The sequence below is a fragment of the Theobroma cacao genome, chromosome 5 (assembly GCF_053813885.1).
Source record: "Theobroma cacao isolate CCN51 chromosome 5, ASM5381388v1, whole genome shotgun sequence".
Taxonomy (NCBI): domain Eukaryota; kingdom Viridiplantae; phylum Streptophyta; class Magnoliopsida; order Malvales; family Malvaceae; genus Theobroma; species Theobroma cacao.
In genome coordinates this window covers 13,773,831-13,795,004 of record NC_142643.1, presented here as the reverse complement: position 1 = coordinate 13,795,004, position 21,174 = coordinate 13,773,831, and positions in this window count along the sequence as shown.

The following is a 21,174-nucleotide window of genomic DNA, read 5'->3' as shown; positions in this document are numbered from 1 at the left end:
GTAGATAGCTCACTTTGTTGAGGGCTACAGCTAGACTTGCATCCTCAAAAACTGTAAGTTTACTGCTTTTAATACTTTTGGTCGTTCATGAGCCCACATGTCACTGTAAATTAAATTTTATACTTTGGTTATCTATATTACAGTATGTATAAATTTATTTAGCTTTTACGCTACAAAAATTATTTACCGGTAACTCTATAAATATTGTTTTATAAGAAAATAGAATATTTTATTGAATATTTTTATTATATTCAAATAGTTATAATTTCACTTTAAATGAATGTTTTAGATATCTAAACTTATTTTTTATTATGAAATATGTGTTTTCCACTCGCATACTACATTTTTAACTGGTTTTGAAACTTTCAAGGAAAAATGATCAAAATACCCCTGTGAGAAAAAAATTATTTTTCTATTATTTTGATTTGGAAATAGTTTATAATCTCTCAAAACATGATACTTAACAACTGTTGCTCACAGGGGAAGTGAAAAAAACTGATATAAAAGCCTTACGAGGTTTCGATCGGCATTCCAGGTGATGAATGTCTATTAGGACATCGCGACGGTTGTCACAAGCTCGAGGAGAGTACCGGGTCGTGACAATTAGAGTGGTATCAGAGCTTTTGATTTTAAAGATTAGAGCTTTTGGGTTTAAAGTTGTTTTAAAATTTACAGTGTCAGTGTGGCCCAAGTTAAGTTAAGTTAAGTTAAGTTAAGTTAAGTTAAGCCAAGTTAAGTTAAGTTAAGTTAGGTTAGGTTGAATAGAGTGCATCCAATTGCATATAGAAACCTACCTGCTCTGGTGATGCATAAATGATTAAGTAATTATTACTTGGTTGCGTATAGGTTTTGAGGTGCATTGGTGACACACACACCATGTCTAGAAGAGACGGTAGTCCCGATACCTCTCATAGTGCTAATGAGGGATCATTAGATTCCACTGCCAAGAGCCAATGGGGCCCTGATTTAGGTAATCCAGAATGGTTTCGTAATAAGGAAAGCTTCGAGAGTAGCGAGAATTTTGAAAGTGAGAGCAGCTCCGATACTCCGAAAATTGTAAAAGATTTCCTTTTGAAACAACATGAAGAGTACCATAGAGAATGGGCGAGGAAGGCAATTGCAAGGGAAGGTATTCATCCTAGGAAGGGCGTGTCAGTTGTCCGACACTATCCTTCAGGCTGTGGGATGAATGTAAAGGAGCAACAAGAAAAGAATAAGGAGAAAGTAACTATTGCAAATTATCCCCTTAGGAAGGTGAACGTTGTACGACATTTTCCTCCCGATTGTGGAAGAAATGCTGCACTGGTGAGTTATGAGGAATGTAGGAGAATACAACAAGCCTCGATTAAGGAACAAAAGAGAAAATCTCAAGAGGAGGAGAACTTGGCAGAGGATCTTTTAAGAAGGACTTGGAGTAGAATCTTCCGATAAGATCATATTAAGATGATGATCCTCATTACATGTAATATTTTCGTAGGATTTAGTACTACTTTAACTCTAGGTAGATGTAGAGAAAAATAGATAATAGTTATTGTACAAAGAAATTAATAGTTTGGCTTTTAAAGTGTGTGACTAGAATGCATTATAAAGTAGCTATTTAAGTGATTGAAGGTATATGGGAATCTTTTGGTAGGACGGAAGTGGATTAGCACTATGACTATTAAGGAAAGATATTTATCTTAGTGGCATGGTTGATCATCTTAAATAATTATTGAAGACTGATGTGGAAAGTCATTAATGATTCAAGCAATTACTAGATTTAGCAATGAATATATTTTGCAGTACTAAGAAATGGACACCGATTAACGTGATGAACTTTTGGGTGATAACCCTAGATTTTGACGAGGTATAAAAGGTCATTTGAATTGATGATGTTTGTTGGGAATTATTACTTATCATAGTATGTGAGTTTTTGATATGATTCCGAATGCAAAGCTAAATAAATAAAATTCTGGTTTATGAGACAAATTGTATAAGAGAAGATGATTCCCGAGCAAACACATTGAACTAGGGGACTATGTTATAATAAGAGGGTTCAATGTGTTGTAATTGCACAGGATAATGGGAGATAGTGTGGTAAGACTAACAATCAATCATGGAGATGTGAAATTGGGAATCTTAATTGTAGTTATAATTCGAAAGGATATGGAAGAAATCAATGAGGCTCTAGATGACATTTTGAGCGATTAATGTAATAAAGTCAAAGATTGTAAGCTTGAGCGTGAAGGAAGTATAAAATGATGCCATAACATTATAGGAAGATAATCTAATACAAATATGGTCCATTAGAGATAAATGATGAAACTTGAGAAAGATAAACTCTTGATTAATAAGAATTGCGAGTGTAAAGTGTGGAGAAAGACAAACCATTTTCGTAGTTATTATAATGAAAGTCGATAAAATTATTGGAGTACAAGACAAGGAAGATAATTAGATATGGACGACAATAAATTTGAGGAATGTTGTGGATAGTGAACAAATTATGTGTGGGGTGGTATATATATCCTGAATTCATTACAACATATGGAAAGGATGTTTAAAGGTAGGATTTCATGAATGAAGATGAAAGTCAAAATATGACATGAGTTGAAATTGTTAACTTGGCTTAGTGTGTATGACAAGCAAATAGAAAGTACCTATGCTTATGGAATTCATGATATATGCCTAGAAGGGAAACCCAATGGTTGAGGATGATTGATGTAGTGACCTTGAATACAGATAAATAACTTTGATGAAGGAATTTTTAGTAATCACAGTGCTGCTGCACTAACTGTCCAGCACTGCAATGCTACGAATATCTCATGTCTATGATGCATGAGCAAGATGGGAGTGATATGATAATGAGCTTACAAGTTGAATTTTAGTCATTAGTCATTGAGCTTTGTTATTTGGGAGTTTTAAATGTTCTGGGGAATGTTAACTTGAATGAATTGAAAAGTTTCTTTATCTCCTTGTATATGGGCATATAATTAAAAGAGAAATTGAAAGATTCTTGAGATGGCTACATTGAGATAAGATACCAAGTGATGGAAGTGTGAATGAAGGATTACAAGGGCGATACAAAAAATGAGTTTATATAGAATATCATTATGAGAATTTACAATTCTTGTCTTGACTCAGTTAAATCAAAAGGGTTAGTAACAACACAAGTAAACTATGTGACATGCTAGAAACCCTTGGAGATAAATTGAAGCATGAGTAGTAAGGTATGCCTTTATGGAAATGATATGCTCAGAGTATGAAACAGCAAATAAGTGATTAAGTGTTTCAAGAATGTTTAAACACCTTTGAGAAATAATTATAAGTTCTACGTGATGAGCATAAGATGCGTGACTTTGAAACTTGCTAAGGAGCCAAACGGCTAAGTCATGGGTTAAGTGATCACCTGCTGTGAGACATAAGTTTAAGATAGGTTCCCCAAGGAAATACTCAAGAGAAGTTTTGCCATGGATCTCGTGAAAGCAAGCACTAAGTTATGTGGTTATAAAAAGAAAGCTGTAAGCTGAGAGCAATATTAGTATTAATATTGAAAAATACTTGAGGAGAATCTAGTTTCAAATCTTGTAATTTCAAGTGTAATTTATAAATTGGCTAAGGGAGAATGATGTTATGTTCATATGAAAGAGTGGAACAAAGGATGATAGAATTTGACCTTGATAATGAAGTCAGATAATGAAACTTTCCTAATATATTATGAAAATTGGAATTCGAAATGCTTGAGGCATACATGATTTAAATGAGTCTGAGTTTTAAGTTACAAATCAATATCGGAATGCAAGAAGGATACAAGGTAATGTAGAGGCATGAAGGATAATCGAGGAAAAAGGATGACTCTTAGGAATTGTGGTATTGCATAAGATGCAATGATCAAGTTAAGATAAATCTTTGAGGCATCAATGGGATTATAAAGCATACACGCATAATAAATTATAATTCAATGGAGATGACATTGTGATACAATGATATATAGTACAAGGAAACTTAAGCATATAATTGGAAATGGTAAGAAGAGAGTATAAGTATGTAAATGATGTGGAACTATGCACAGGCATGATGAAAATTTGTATGAATTATGAAGATTATTCTATTGAATCTTGGTTATGGATGGGAATGAACAAATAGAAATTAGTCTGAAGGCATTTGAAAACAAAGACCCATATACATAATGAGGAATATGGACATTTGAATGTGTGTGTATACGTATGTGTGGAGTTAGTGATGTACCCAACTAAAATGAAGAATGGTTTTAGTGGTTCGAGATTTGAACTCAATATATTTGATGAGTTGTATAGATACTGTAACGATCAAGAATCTTATTAGAAGTCGATTTATGGCGACCTAAGGAATTTTGGGGAAATAGTTAAGGAAATGTAATCTATAGTGCGATTAAGCCATATGAGATGGATTAATAGGATTAAGAAGATTGAAATTTCCTAAATGCAAGGTAAACATGAAGTATGTGGAAATAATTGAAGCCATTAATCTTCCCTAACGTTGAGGATATGTATAAGAATGAGTATGGCATGTTAATGATACTGTAAACTACACAATATTATATGAAGATGGAATGAATGAATGAAAGTCGAGAAGTTGGATATGGAATGAAGTAATAAGATAGTGATTGGTATACCTAAATAAGTATAAAATGCAATCGAAATTGGTATGATTGAGAGTGAGTTATGGTTCAAGTTTAATGATAGTAATGAAACATGTTTGGTGTCTCGATATCAGAGATCATAATTGTAAAGGTTACTGTTGATCTGATTTTAAAGGATAATAATAGACATAAGTGAAGTACTCGAGTTAAATTGGAGGTAAATGAGGTGAACAAATCGAAATTCCCTATAAAGGGGAGGACATAAAAAGTCAAGCATTGGATAAGAAAACAATATCCCCACCTTTTCTTTTAGTTCAGTAAATAAAATTTGGAGGTCAAAATTTTATTTTAAGGGGCGTAATGCTGTCAAGCCCAGTTCTACAATATTTTTATTATGCCATTCCTACATAAGAATACATGTTTGCTTACTTGGGTACCTTGGAAATTGTTCAAAGACGGTATTGTACCAAATGGTACAATTAAGTTGAAATAAGCCTCGAACTAGTCCAAATAGATATTTTAAGATGAAATTAAGAATTTTAAAACCCTAGAATGACTTAAAATGGTGATTCGGAGTTCGAGGACCGATTTGGAGTCAAATTGGATTTTCATGACCTAGGGGTAAAATGGTCATTTTGCCACCCGACGTTAAAATTTGAATGTTGGAAGAAGTTTTTGATCAAGATTGACTATTTAGAACATAATTTGAGTTTGAGAAGTGAAAATTTTAATTCCGGCATTTTTTCAAGCATAGGGGTAAAATAGTCATTTTGCTGTCCAGGGGTAAATTTGTAATTTTACACCACCCAACACTTGTTCAGCACATGGATTTTACCCAATATTATCATGGATAATTGACTAAATTTAAGTGGTGGAGAGAGATTGCTTAATGGCTAAGTATGACATATGGACTAATGGAATGGTGACATGTGTCAAATTTATATCCATTTATTTTTTTGGCTTAAAAATTAGCATAAAATCAGCCCATTTCTCTTCATATGGCTGGCCAAAGCAAGAACAAAGGAAGAAAAGAAAGAACAAGAACCCTAGGGTGAAAATTCAAGAGAAAATTGGTGGATTTCAAGTAATCAAGCAATCAAAGGTAAAATTTCTTGATTTTGACTTGTGATCTACCTTTCCCATGCATTATTTTGCATTTTCCATGGTTGAATCACAAGATATCATGAAGGATTCATGGCTGACTGAATTTAGAGAGAGAAGATTTGATGATTTATTTGGTTAGATTTTGAGATATTTTAGTGTTTATAGTTTATTTATCATGTTTGGAAGGAAAACAAGAAAAATCACATGTTCTTCATGGATTCTTCATTAGCCGAATTTTCCATGTAGAGTGTGGATGATGATTTTGATTTTATCTCAAGTGAATTGGTTAGGAAATGATGAATTATGGTGAGAAAATCAAGTAAGAAAAATCATAGTATTGATGCACCCACCATGGCCGAATTTTCCAAGAGAAAATGTGAAAATGATTTTGCTAGATTTTATGCTATTTGACTTGTGTTTGATGATTTGGAGTATTAGGAAAAAAATGGAATTTATTTGGAGTTAAATTGGACATATCGGCCAATTAATTGAGAGATAGATCAAATTAAGCCAATACCGTTTTATTTAGGTACACAATTGAATTTGTGTAGAACACCGTGTTTAGATGATAATCCAAACAATTTGCATCTCATTTCATACATTAGTATAAAGCCTGAATTGGTTTTATAACAATTTAGCACAATGTAGTAAATGGCTTATTGTGCATTATGTCTAGGTGGTGAGCATTTTGGCAAAAGTAAAGAGATAGTACCCGAGGATCAAGAATCGGAGTACTTGGAATTCGACTCTCGAAATAGTGAGTAACCTTACTATCGTTTTAATTATCTAAAGTGGTTTTTATCCGATTTTGTGATTTTATGAAAAATGAGTTTAAATGGCAAATATTTATGTTTTATAAGCAAAATGTGACTAAATGAAATGATTTTATAAAATAGTCTTGAAATTGAATGATGGTTTTGGAAAATGGAGTAATTGGAGACTAATTGCTGTGTTATAAATCATGGTTTGAATTGAATGGCTTATGATAATATTGGCATGAATGGTTGATTTAGTAAATGTGTTGAAAATGTATGAACTGTTAATTTGCCTTGAGAGGCTGTAAAATAAAATAATTGTCATGTCATGCTATTGCAAATTTTATTCTATGGTGGGTTTAGTCGCTGCAGTGGACGGGTTCCGTGGACCAGCCTATTAGAGGGGCACAGTAATCCTATTATATTCATACCTCAGTGAGAGGCACGGATGGATAACTCCTGAGGTTAACACTTTAGAGTTCACTTCACGCCCAACCACCACGTGAGGGTGAACTCAGCCAATGCCAAGGAACGGCTATGTTTTCAAAATAAAAACACGATTTATGCGTACATTACTTTTTAACAACCTTGGCGGTCTCAGTTGGGATAGCCCTCAGCCAAGGTATCCCTAATAACTGAGTATGAGAATGATTTTGGCACGAGCCAAAGTTTTAAGAAATTCATAAGCCATGTTGATTACTCGATTTATATGATTTGAATTTATTTGGTTGAAATGAGTTGAAAGGTGATGAATTACAGTATGTTAAATTATTTTATCTATCTCCACTTACTCAGCTTTAGATATTTTAGATGGTATTTGTTTAGTCATTGGGATTATATAATCTCACCACCCTCCTTTCCACCCCTTTCAGGCTCAGGATAGTCAGTAGATAGCTCACTTTGTTGAGGGCTACAGTTGGACTTGCATCCTCAAAAACTGTAGGTTTACTGCTTTTAATACTTTTGGTCGTCCTTGGGCCCACGTCTCACTGTAAATTAAATTTTATACTTTGGTTATCTGTATTAAAGTATGTATGAATTTATTTAGCTTTTACACTACAAAAATTATTTACCGGTAACTCTATAAATATTATTTTATAAGAAAATAGAATATTTTATTGAATATTTTTATTATATTCAAATAGTTATAATTTCACTTTAAATGAATGTTTTAAATATCTAAACTTATTTTTTATTATGAAATATGTGTTTTCCATTTGCATACTACATTTTTAGCTGGTTTCGAGACTTTCGAGGAAAAATGACCAAAATACCCCTATGAGAAAAAATTTATTTTTCTATTGTTTTGATTTGGAGATAGTTTATAATCCCTCAAACATGATACTTAACAACCGTTGCTCACAGGGGAGGTGAGAAAAACTAATATAAAAGCCTTGCGAGGTTTCGATCGGCATTCCGGGTGATGAATGTCTATCGGGACATCGCGGCAGTTGTCATGGGCTCGAGGGGAGTACGGGTCGTGACACATACGCAATCACCTTCCTATGTTGCATTAATACACACCCTAAACCAACTTGCGATGCGTCACAGAATACCGTATAACCCCTTATGCCTTACGGTAGGCTTAATACTGAAGCTGTAGTGAGACATGCCTTAAGCTTCTTAAAGTTATCCTTACAAGCGTCTGACCACTCAAATACATCCATGAACTCATTCACCACCAACACTTGGCTTATATCTCCAACCTTCGCCTGAGCATCCCTTACCACAGCCAAGTAACCTGAACAACCCTGTCTTAATAACCTTCTGGTAGACATGACCGATATCAAATTGGTTGGAGCATTGCTCCTATCCCCCTGAATACTAAATGGTGGCTCATCCGGGAAATCAAATCTAACCAATTTATAGTAACAGTCCACACTGGCATGGCAAGGTGATAGCCAATCCATTCGCAAGATCACGTCAAAATCTAAGGTGTCTAACACCACTAAATTTACCAAAGTGTCCTTGTCCTTGACTCGAACTACACAGGACGTATATTCCCATTCTGCCACAAATACCTCCTTTAAAGGAGTAAACACCACTGATTATTCTTCTATCCTAACACGATCCTTACCCAAACGAAGTGCAAAACATGGAGAAATGAAAGAATAGGTAGCACCAGGATCAAACAATACTCGAGCATCCATATTACAAACAAAAAGAGTACTTGAGACCACTGCATTAGATGTCTGGGCCTCTTGGGGTGTTAAGCATATACCCTCGCTTGACCTTTACCGATGAAACTCTGACGTCCAAACCCAAAAGGCTTGCCCTGAGAGGAAGCAACAGCATCTCTACCTCTTGATCCGCTAGCCTTCCGATTAGACGAGGCGGCTACTAAAGGAGCAAATAAAGCTGGCTAGGTGGAGCTGCGAGCAGAACCTTGTGATTGATGAGCCATTGGGCAATTCCTCCTAATATGTCCAGATTGACCACACCCATAACAAACTCTCGTAGTATGAAAACATCGTCCACTATGTCGTACTCCACAATTATTGCAACGATCAATAGCTTGACTACCCTGCCTTGAATCTTGCTGCCTTCCCCTACTAAAAGTTCTCCGCCTTGATCAACATTGGTACTAGTCAAGTCACTCCCCTGTTGGGGTAATTGTAAATCCTTTTGTGGGCCCTGACGGCTAGAAAACGAAACACCACTACTGAAGTCTCTACGACCCTCATAGCTCTCTGTCTTGGCCCTCTTTGCTCTATCCCTCGTAGCCCTACTTTCACTGGTCCTCATCTCAATCCGTTGAGCACAATCCACTACTGCGGAGTAGGTATTAAAATCTCGAGATGCCACAGCCCTAAACAATGGCTCCACCAGCCCATCCACAAACCTCTGAATCTTCATCTCCTCAGTAGAAACTAGATAGGGCTCATACCAAGCCAATTACGTGAATTTGATGTCGTATTCTGACACCGACATACTTGGGGTTTGTACTAATGCCTCAAACTCCCTAGCTCATGCATTACGTACACTAAATGGTAAAAATTGATCTAAGAAGGCTGTATTGAACTCTTTCAAGTCGACGACGTTACATTTGCAGGCTTACCTTTACGCAAGGAGCCATACCACTCTTGCGCCACGTCTTCTAATCGGAAGGCGGCTAACTCAACTGATCTAGTACTAGAGCATCCTAAGGCCTCACAAATTTTCTCCATCTTATCTAAGAAAAATTAGGGTTTCTTCGATGCATTAGACCTTGAAAATGATGAAGGCTTAAGCTTTAAAAAATCAGGAAGGGAAATCTCTAAATGACCCCTCTCAACCTCAAGATGTTGGCGATCGGCCTGCCCTTGGGAACTAGGGGATTCTTGTACTGTAGGTCTCCCCCCCACTATCCTCTGTATATCATCCATGCGGGTTGCCATTATCTCTACAACTCGATTAACTCCCTACAAGCTTGTCGCCAAGTTCTTGATGGTGATGCCCCCAATTGGTTGTCTATCCGCATCGCCCGAAGACTATCCTTCCTCTCATCTACTCACAGGCGTATCCGCCCTCACAGGCCTAGTGGCCCCACCATGTCTAGCTTGCCCCCTAAGGGTAGATGCCCGTGGCCTATCTGTCAGCTCATCAGGAGCATCTTGCTCCCCCATCCGTCTTGAGGCAACTCGTGTCTTAAGTGGCATTCTTACCTATACAAGAGCAAACACCTATTATTAAGCACATTTTGCAATTATAATCGTATCTAAGGAAAATGTGGTTTTTAAGATAGGGAACCTATGTGGTCCCTTGGTTGTAAAATGTGTCGCGGTTCACATTTCACAACCGAAGTTTCCACAAAAAGACCCGACACTCCGTTGGACCAACAAAAGGAAGTCCTAGGACCTAAATAACCTAGGGCTCTGATACCAAGTCTGTCATGACCTAAATCTTGGGCCATGATCGACGCATGGACTCAATGGACATAGCCCACTAAGCCCAAGCAAGCCTATCTATGTGACTCCAATCATCGATTTCATCATTCGTTCTTACAACCGTATTTCATATTTCTTATCAACGAGTATTTCAATACTTTTCTATCAAAACCATATAATCGCATTTATATGACTCAAAATAATTTCATCCGTGCAATCTCGTAGTGGCAACATTAATCAACATAAACATCTATTGCTTAAGATATATATGTCTTAACAATTTACATCAGGGTACGTATGTTCCATGAAAAGGACTCTAGACTTCCAGCGGAGAGACCATAGTGAAGGTGCCGTTACTGAATGCCATTGATACCTATCAAAAGATGGACGAACGTGGACACCTCAATCTAGGTCCCAACTGCCTCTTGATCTGAAAACATGAATTTGAAAAAGGTGAGTATAAACTCAATGAGTGAACATAAGAAGGGAATAAGCAATCGATAAGGAGAACTTGGAAATCAAGATGCATTTGTTTCAAAAACAATGCAATTGATTTAATTTCCTACTAAAAACCCCTCATTTCAAACTTTAATTAATAACCTCATAGTGTTGCAAAAACCCATGATCAATCCATGAAGTTAAATGGCTAAAAAATATGTCAAAATCAAGCAAGGTAGCAAGCATGACAGCAAGTTTCTCGCTGTAACAAGAAACAGTCTTAGTTTCCATATGTTTTGGTTTTTCAAGAATATCTCCCACTTCAAAAGTCTAATTGACATGATTTTTAAACCGTTAGAAATCTAAGAGGCTGGGCTACAACTTTGATGTTTACCACTTTGCCCAGTTCTGATTGGAAGGTGGTCAAAATATTTGTCAAAGTAAAAGCACTGCACCAAAACTCGGGAGTTTCTCGCTGCAGCGAGAAGCTTCAGCAAATTTCTCGCTGCAGCGAGAACTAGGCCAGTGTGACACCCCCAACCGGAGAGTTTCTTGCTGCAGCGAAAATGAATCTCGCTGCAGCAAGAAATAGAGAAATTTGGTTAAAAGGGGTCTTGTTACATCAAAAGCCATTTTCTTGTTGAATGGAAAGCAATTTGGGAGCAATTAACAATGCCAACATGCAACACAATCACAAATATTTCCATAACTTTCTATAACACACACATATATCTATATATACATACATCATCATGCATACCATCCCGCGACATTTAGCTCAATGCAATATCATCATCATGTGTGCACTCCCTACTCGCACACTTCAACATCATCATGTGTGCACTCCTTACTCTCACACTCTAACATCATCATGTGTGCACTCCCTACTCGCACACTTCAACATCATCACACAACATTATTCATCAATGCACAACATATATTCATATATATATACATACCAACATAACATAGGAGCACATGGATTCATCCCTTTACACATTTCACATTTTCACAACATCAAAACATTTTATCAAGAGCTTGTTCCCCGGCACACATTTTTAAAGAAAGGTTGGATAAAATCATTCAAATGTTTTGTCCAAATAAATTTACATTTTCCAAAGAAATTTTGAAATGCAAGTTCACTCACCAGTCTTTATTGATGTTTTGGTGGGCTCTAACTTCGACTAAGGTTCCGAATGGAGGTGTGGGGTTTCGTTGGAACCTATCACACAGAACAACATCACCATCAACCTAACTTGGCATTAATACTATTCCAAAGCTATTTTCTAAATTGAGTTCTACTAGTCATTCCTAACTAGCTTCCAACTACCATTAAATGGCTATAATTTGCACTACTCTAGTCACACTAAAAATGATTAAACAATCTCAACAATAAAACACTCACAAATCAAATTTCTAGACATTATCAACAACTAAAAATCAACTCTAATTCACTACTCACCTTGGTAGCTTTGTAATTGAAATTCTTTCAAAGAAATTTCAAGCTATTATAGAAGCTCCTTCTTTCTCTCTCTAAAACACCTAGCTAGTGAGAGGAAGTATGAAAGTAAGACTTTTCAAGGGTTTTAAAGTGAGAGAGTGAAAAAGCACAAAAGGTTCTATGAAAGGGTGCACAAAAGCATGAAAATTGGAGCTAGCTTGAGAGAAGTTATGGAGGTTTCAAAACAAGCTTCCATGGAGGATGAAAGCAACATGAGATTTGAGGAAGAAGAAGAAGAAGCTATTGGAGAAATAAAAAAGCTGTTGGAACAAATGATATTTATAGCTAAAGCTTATCCAATCTCTTTTTAAATTATAAAAATACCCTTAACAAGTTAGCTTGTCCTCTTCCAGTCCTTGGTGCAATCTTTTTACTCTTTTGACACCAGGACAAGGTCCATAATAGTCTAGAAATACTTGGGTTCACAAAAACTTAAAATTTTGACCCGAGATGAAAAATGACCAGTTTGCCCCTACCTTGGAAATCATCATTATTTCTATCTCCTTTGTCATTTTATCCTTATTTTCACCATTCATTTATGCCTTAGGCCTACTTAGGCCTTAATATTTTTTGAATGCATACTTCTAGGGCCTCACTAAGAAAATGACAAAACTACCCCTAGTTAATGATATCGCATCTACTTCTAGCTACGCGTCTATAAAGATCAAGGTCTCACACAAGCACAACCTTTATAACTTTTCAAGGCTAAGTTAGAACTTCTATGCCTTTTATGGATTAAGCACAACCTTCTGAACTTTTCAAGGCTAAGTTATAACCTTTATGCCTTTTATGGATTAAGCACAACCTTACAATAATACCTTTTGAAGGCTAAGGCACAACCTTTTCTCTTTTAAAATTTTGAGTAGCAAGGATACCTCTAGTAGGTAGGTTGTGCTAAGTAAGTACAATGTAGGATGAGTATGATGAGTATAAAAATGTATATAAAGAATGGAAATGAAAGCACAAACAATTTAGAGCTTAAAGATAGCTTAAAAGCTAATTGAAAGAATGTGATTTGCTTACTCTAGCTTAGTTTCTCTTTCTTTTTCTTCATAAGATTTTATTCTTGATCAAATGATATTTTTTCCCACTCCTCTTACTTGTAAAATGTGTTGGAGAAGTCCATTTTATGATTGGAAAAAGTTTAGAGCCATTGAAGATGATTTGGTGAGGAAACTAATCATTTCTCTTGGATTTTTCATGTTTAACAACTACTTTTGAAGCTCTAAGGTATTATATGTCTTCAATATAAACTTGTAGAATCAAGCTTTTAAATGGCAATGTCGATCCTATAAGCTTTCAATGCCCTTCTTGCATTTTGCCTTGGGATCAAGCTTTAAGGCATGGGATGTCAATCATTGGCTATTGATCTTGGCTGTTTGGGTGTTGATTCCTAACGCTTAAATTATGCAAAATGCTTCCTTTTGAACCCGTTTTAGTGCCATATACTTTGACATTCCAAAAGCAAACGCATGGGGATTTTGAACATGAACAATTTATGTTCAAAAATCACTTAAACAAGTTCAAAAATCATTTAACAAAATCAAAACTCATTCAAGCACATTTAGAACTCATTTAAGTAATTTTGAAACTTTTCACATAGAAACACTTAGGAACTTCAAAGATTACTTAAAACAAGTTTAAAAACTATTTGAACAAGTTCAAATACTCATTCAAAAATCATTCAAACAAGTTCAAGGATCAACCAAACAACTTCAAAGATAATTTAAGAAATTTTGATCATTTTTATCATTCTAAAATTATAATCATTTGAAAACTAACTCCATATAATACCAATTCATGATTTTCATTCTTATTGGGCTTTGAAAAATATTTTTCTTCAAAAACACTAATATATAAAATTAATATAAATAATACAATCTTAAAACACTTTTTAGAAAATACACCAATTGGATTTCTTGAGTCCAATAATCTTATGAAAATCGCTTGAATATCTTCCTCAATTTAAAACAATGAATCCTTTATTGAGAATCCATTTAATTTATTTATGTTAGCTTTATTAGCTTTAAAATGATTATAGTTTTAAAATGACAAAAATGATCAAAATTGCTTAAATTGTAACACCCCGTACCTTGAGTAATGGCTAATAAAACGTATTGGATACCAATTGAGGTGAATTAAGGTCACTCAATGTGTTACTAGGCATAAGGTGATGAAAGGAATATTTTAAAATAAAATATTTTTTTTGAACAAAATAATATTAAAATAATATAGATGTCGAATTGGTTATATTACAAGAAGAACATGTGATTCTACAATTTGTCTAAGTGGAGGAGAGGAAGTAAGAAAAATTTAGAAGAAAATGAGCATTGGTGGGGCTCACGTGCCTTCATTAAATGTAAGAAAAAGTAAGTATATATTTAAATATTATGGTGAAACCTTTGTGGAGTATTAATTTGATATTTTATTTGTACAAGTGTAAAGGAAGGAAAATAGAAGAGAATTGAAATTAAAGGAATGATGGGAGGACTTAATTGAAAAGAATAAGAAGTTAAGGGGTGGAATTGTAAATAATGAAAAGTTAAGGGTTGAAGTTGTAATTATCAAAAGTTGAAGGATCAATTTGCAATTTAGGAAAAGTTTGAAGTACCAAATTGTAAAGGATGAAAAGTTTGGAGGGTCAAATGGTAAATAAAGAAAAATTAAAAGACCTATGTGCAATTTCACCATTTTAAGCTAAGTGAATATTTAATGTATGTATATTTGTATTTTGCAAAAGCAAGATGAAATTTAAGTTGGATGCAAGTAAAACGAAATGCAAGTGAGATTGTTTAGCATAATGGAATTGGCATGTGAAGTTACTATTACATGTAGATGATTGCATGTAACAAGGATAAAGCTTAGTGGGAGACATGTGGGACCCCCACCATGTGAAAAATGACAAAGAGAAAATGAACAAAGAGTATTTAATTGAAAGAAAGCCATGCATGAAATTTGAGTGGGTACACATGGTGGTAAAGAAAGGATTAAGAATAATAGAAATATATTAAAGATTTCATGAAATCCTATTGGTTTTGAGGAAGGCCAAATAGGAAATAAGATGCATGAAGTCTTATTGGTTCATGGGGTGGCAAAGGCTATTGGCAAAGGAAATGTGCATGAAATATTGTTAGGTGATAAGGTGGCATTAAAAGGAAATGTAAATGAAATGCATAGAAATGAGTGTGAAATGAATTATGGCATATTGCATGGCATGACATGTGATAAAAAAAAAAAAAAAGAGAAAGAGGAAGTGACCTTGGGCAATTCGCCCATGTATGAGAGAATAGGAAATGAAAGCCATTTCAAGGCTTTTGCCTTAAGAGGTCTGCCCCATTTGGAAGAGAAATGTAGAGAAAATAGCTTTGTGAGGCTTCCACTTGAGAAGAGAGAAAGAGTAGAGAGAAAAGGAAAACTAAGTGAAGGCTCGATTTTGTGAGATCTTAGTGCACCCATGAGCTCTTTCTCTCTATTCTCCTAACACCAAGCTCCGTTTCTTTTAGAAATTCATCCTTGGTTGAGAGATATGAGTTAGTTCTCATAATGGTCAAGAAATATGAAAAAAGAAGCTTTGGATCAAGAGAAAAGAATATAGATGATTCATGAGTTCAACCAAGTTATGGTAAGTGAAATTTTATTTTTTGATATGGATTTCTTAAGGAAATGAGTTTTAATTTATGGGAAATGTTTTGTGGCAGCAAAGATTAGCAAGGTTTGAAGGAGAATAGTTGCATACATGTCACCAAACCATTGTTTAATGGTGGATTTAAGGTGTAAGAAAAAAGGGTAAGTATGTTCTTGACTTTTGAATCTTATAGGTGGTAGAAAAGTTGAATGTTAAATTAGTAAACTTTTGTGGCAGTCTTGATGATCAAAGCTTTGGAGAAATGTTGGAGTTGCATGAAAGTCCAATCCATTCCAAAGGTAAGCATGCAATGTAAATTGATTGTGCTATCTTGGGTACAGTTAGGAAGAATGCCTATACTAGTTATGAGTTTTGATGTTTTGTTAATGTGTTGTTTTGGAGAATGTAAAGGATTGAAAATGTGGATGGAAATTCAGAAATCCTAGAGTATTATGGTGTAAATAGATTAAATAATGATTTCATATTACTGGTACATGTGATATAGAAAATTATGCATGTAAAGATTTAAGAATTCTTTGGTAAACTTGCTACCTCTGTGTGTGTGTGTGCGCGCGTAAAAGATTAATTTTGAAGTCAGGATGATTATAGCATGAATTGAACTATTTGGTTAATGGTTAGTTTTTGAATGCGATAGGGGAATAAAGAATAGGATATAAAAGCATAAAGCTAAGTGTGGGCAACAAGTGTGGGATAGGATAAATTGTAAAGTTACTAAGTATTTTGGATTTAATTGCTACCAGGAAATTGACAAGTAAAGGATAGTTGATGTGGGAGTAAATCAAGAAGGATAACGGTTAAACGGTAAGTGATATTGATCGATTAAGAACATAAAGAATTTAATTGGCGAAGTAATGTCCCACCAAGAAAGGTGAGTAGGAGGTATATATTTCAAAAGGTTTCATACTATATAATATCATATGTATAGTAATCTGTCAATGATTTATTCAATGTCATTATGGAAAGTATGAGTTGCTAGAAAACGATAGGTGGTTTAAATAGCTATTTGTAAAAGATTTATACACTGTTATTATGAAAAGCATGCTCTAGTAGAAATGATAGGCGATTGTGAATGCAATTATTTCCGAATTAGCTTTTTATATAATATATAAGCTTTATACGTAATGGATTTTAGAAACTAGGAAACAAGCTCTTCATTATGATTTGCATCAAAACGTGCCTTGCATATTTGTGTGAAATGCATATTGGGTTACACTTTATAAATGGCCAAATTACATGTTTATCATGCTTTCATTTAAATTCAAACCTTATACAAGGGTTTTACACCATACGTTCTATGTGAACAAAGTTTTTAAAGGTGGTCGTATTTTGTTTTCAAAATGGTTATAAGTTAAATATTTTGAAAACATTGTCTTAGCTTATGAAAAATGGTTTTGGCAAACTGAAAGAATTGAGAGTAGGTTCGAATGTCACATCGAGATATTGTGACCCTTGTACACAAGTGAACTCTAGCTAGAGATATATATTGGATCATCGAGAAGCTGTGAATATAAGTGGCAAGGCCACATGCTGTTATACGTGGTTGCGACCATATGATAAACCATGATGCTCCGATGTTCGGCCAACATCATTATGATTGCCATGGCATAGGGAACCAAGGGAGAAGGCCCCTAGGATCGTGAACTGATTGCCTACTCGAGAGTAGCATCTCTCTTCGATTTCAAACTTGTATTCTTTTGCATGGTGAAGAAATATTGATTTTATGTAACTCCTCTTTATTTGAAAGCTTTTAGTGCATAAAGTGTTGCGCACAAGTTTATTCTATGTGGATGTATACAAGTAGTTATACATGCCTTGTTTAATGGGAGTGTGTGTGTTTATATTTGGCCCTATTGTGAATACAAATGTATTAAATGATTTCCTTGATCGAAATCCATTCTATTATGCACTGATTTTTGCATTGTTCTTGAAAACGGTTACACCGCATCACACTTTTTATGGCATATTAACAAGCCACAAACACCTTATTTTGATTACATAAGGTTAACATTTTATATAATGATTTTGTTATTCAAAATCTCTACTTAACGCTTATTTCCCATCTTCGCCCTGCTTGCTAAGCTGATGATCACTAAGTTTGTGAGACTCACCCCGAATATTCTCATTTTGTAGAGAAGTGATCAACTAACGTTCTTTTCCTCAACACATTTTTGGTACATTGCAGCGTAAGTAATGGAATCTCTTAGCAACTCCTTCCATGTCAGTCTGCTGCTAGAGGTCTTTATGCTATCAAGAGATTTTAGGAACTTCTCATTTGTTATAAAATGAAAAACATATATTTATATGATGATGAAACATAGTGTATTGAGAGAATATTTGCCATTAATGAAATCATGATGGTTATGAGATTTCCAAGAGACATGTTATGGTTTGTTGAATTGATAATTATGGAGGCTTGCTCGAGACTTGGTGAGCTTGCTTGCGAGACTTGAGCGTCAGTAGCGATCGTAGAAGCAATCGTAACATGAATGATCTTTGAACTTGTTTGAATGATTTTTTAAGTTGTTCAAATGAGTCTTTAAACTTAATTTTATTAATGTTAAAAACTCTCATACATTTGCTTTTGAAGTCCCTAAGTGTTTCCTTATGCAAAGTTTTAAAAATTGTATGAATGAGTTTTGAACTTGTTTGAATAGTTTTTGAACTTGTTCAAAATGCATGAATATAAATAATTTTCTAACACCTTTTTCAGAAAAAATGCATGAGTATAAAAAATGAAAAGTTGAAGTAAAAGACACGAGAAATTTATAGAGGTTTGGCCTTGTCTATAGGTGCCTACGTCTTCTCCTTTAGCAAGCTAAAGAGTTTAAATCCGTTATTGAATAAATCAATACAATGTCATTCAAGGGTCAAGCACAACTTTTATAACTTTTCAAGGCTAAGTTAAAACCTTTATGCCTTTTATGGATGAAGCACAATCTTACAATAGTACCTTTTGAAGGCTAAGGCACAACCTTTTCTCTTTTACAATTTTAAGTAGCAAGAATACCTCTAGAATGTAGGTTTGCTAACTAAGTACAATGTAGGAAGAGTATGATGCGTATAAAGATGTATACAAAGAATGGAAATGAAAGCACAGAATTTTGAGCACAAAGAATTTGGAGCTCAAAGATAGCTTGAAAGCTAAGTGGAAGAATTTGATTTGTTTACTCTAGCTTGGTTTCTCTTTATTTTTCTGCCAATGATATATTTCTCCACTCCTTTTACTTCTAAAATGTGTTAGAGAAGTCCATTTTATGGTTGGAAAAAGTTTGGAGCTGTTGGGGATGATTAGGTAGAGAAACTAACCATTTCTCTTGGATTTTTCGTGTCTAACAACTACTTTTGGAGCTCTAAGGTGTTTAAGGGTGTCGATCCTAGCTTGAAATATGTCTTCAATTTGCACTTGTAGGAACAAGCTTTTAAATGGCAATGTCGATCCTAGAAGCTTTCAATGCCCTTCTTGCATTTTGCCTTGGGATCAAACTTTAAGGCATGGGATGTCAATCCTTGGTTATTATCCTGGCAGCTTTAGTGTTGATCCCTACAGCTTAAATTATGCAAAAATGCTTCCTTTTGAACCCATTTTGGTGCCAAATACTTTGACATTTCAAAAGCTAATGCATGGGGATTTTTAACATGAATAATTTAAGTTCAAAACTCACTTAAACAAGTTAAAAAATCCTTTAACAAAATCGAAACTCATTCAAGCACATTTAGAACTCATTTAAGCAATTTTGAAACTTTTCACATAGAAACACATAGGAACTTTAAAGATTATTTAAAGCAAGTTTAAAAACTATTTGAAGAAGTTCAAATACATATTCAAAAATCATTCAAACAAGCTCAAGGATCAATCAAACAACTTCAAAGGTAATTTAAGAAATTTTGATCATTTTTGTCATTTCAAAACTATAACCATTTGAAAGCTAACACCATGTAATATCAATTCATGATTTTCATTCTTATTGGGCTTTGAAAAATATTTTTCTTCAAAAACACTAATATATAATATCAATATAAATAATATAATCCTAAAACATGTTTTGGGAAATACACCAACCAGATTTCTGGAGTCCAATATTCTTATGAAAATTGCTTGATTATCTTTCTCATTGAAAATAATGAATCCTTTATTGAGAATCCATTTAATTTATTTATGTTAGCTTTATTAGCTTTAAAATGATTATAGTTGTGAAATGACAAAAATGATCAAAATTGCTTGAATGATCTTTGAACTTGTTTGAATGATTTTTGAAATTGTTTGAATGAGTCTTTGAACTTAATTTTATTAATGTTAAAAACTCTCATACATTTGCTTTTAAAGTACCCAAGTGTTTCCTTGTGAATAGTTTTAAAAATTGTTTAAATGAGTTTTGAAATTTCTTGAATAAGTTTTGAACTTGTTTACATAAGTTTTAAACCTCCCTAGCATTTGCTTTTGAAATGTCCAAGTATTTGGCATCAAATTGGGTTCAAAAAAAAGTATTTTTTATATTTTAAGTTACAAGTATCGATACCTTTGTATTGGATATCAATACATTTTACACAAAATGCTTCTGAATGCAAGGTATGGATACCTTGTGAAAAGTATCAATTCCTTGAGCAAATGTATTGATACCTAGTGAAAAGTATCAATACTTGAGGTTCAAAACTAGCCATTAGACACAAAACTCAAATGAAAAATAGCTAATTTCTTCACCAAATCATCTCCAAAGCTACTTTTCCAACACATTTACAAGGTTATAAAAGTGGAGAAAAATATCAAATACTCAAGAATGAAATCTTATGAAGAGAAAGAAGAAAAAGAAAGAGAAACCAAGATAAAGCAAGAAAAACTATAAGACCTCGACCTCTATAGGCTCGTAACTAGGTGTAGACACTATAACACAGGCCAGGGGTAATTTCGTCATTTCCTTAGTGAGCCCCTAGAAGTAGGTTTTCAAACAATATTAAGGCCTAAGTAGGCCTAAGGCATAAATGAATGATGAAAATAAGGGTAAAATGACGAAGGAAATAAAACTAATGATGATTTCCAAGGTAAGGGCAAAATGGTCATTTTTCATCTCAGGTCAAAATTTTTAAGTTTTCGTAAACGCAAGTATTTCTAGACTATTATGGACTTTGTCTTCGTGTCAAAAGAGTAAAAAGATTGCACAAAGGATTGGAGGAAGACAAAGGTAACTTGTTAAGGACATTTTCATAATTTAAGAAAAGATTGGATAAGTTTTGGTTATAAATATCATGTGTTCCGCACCCGAGCATTTGTC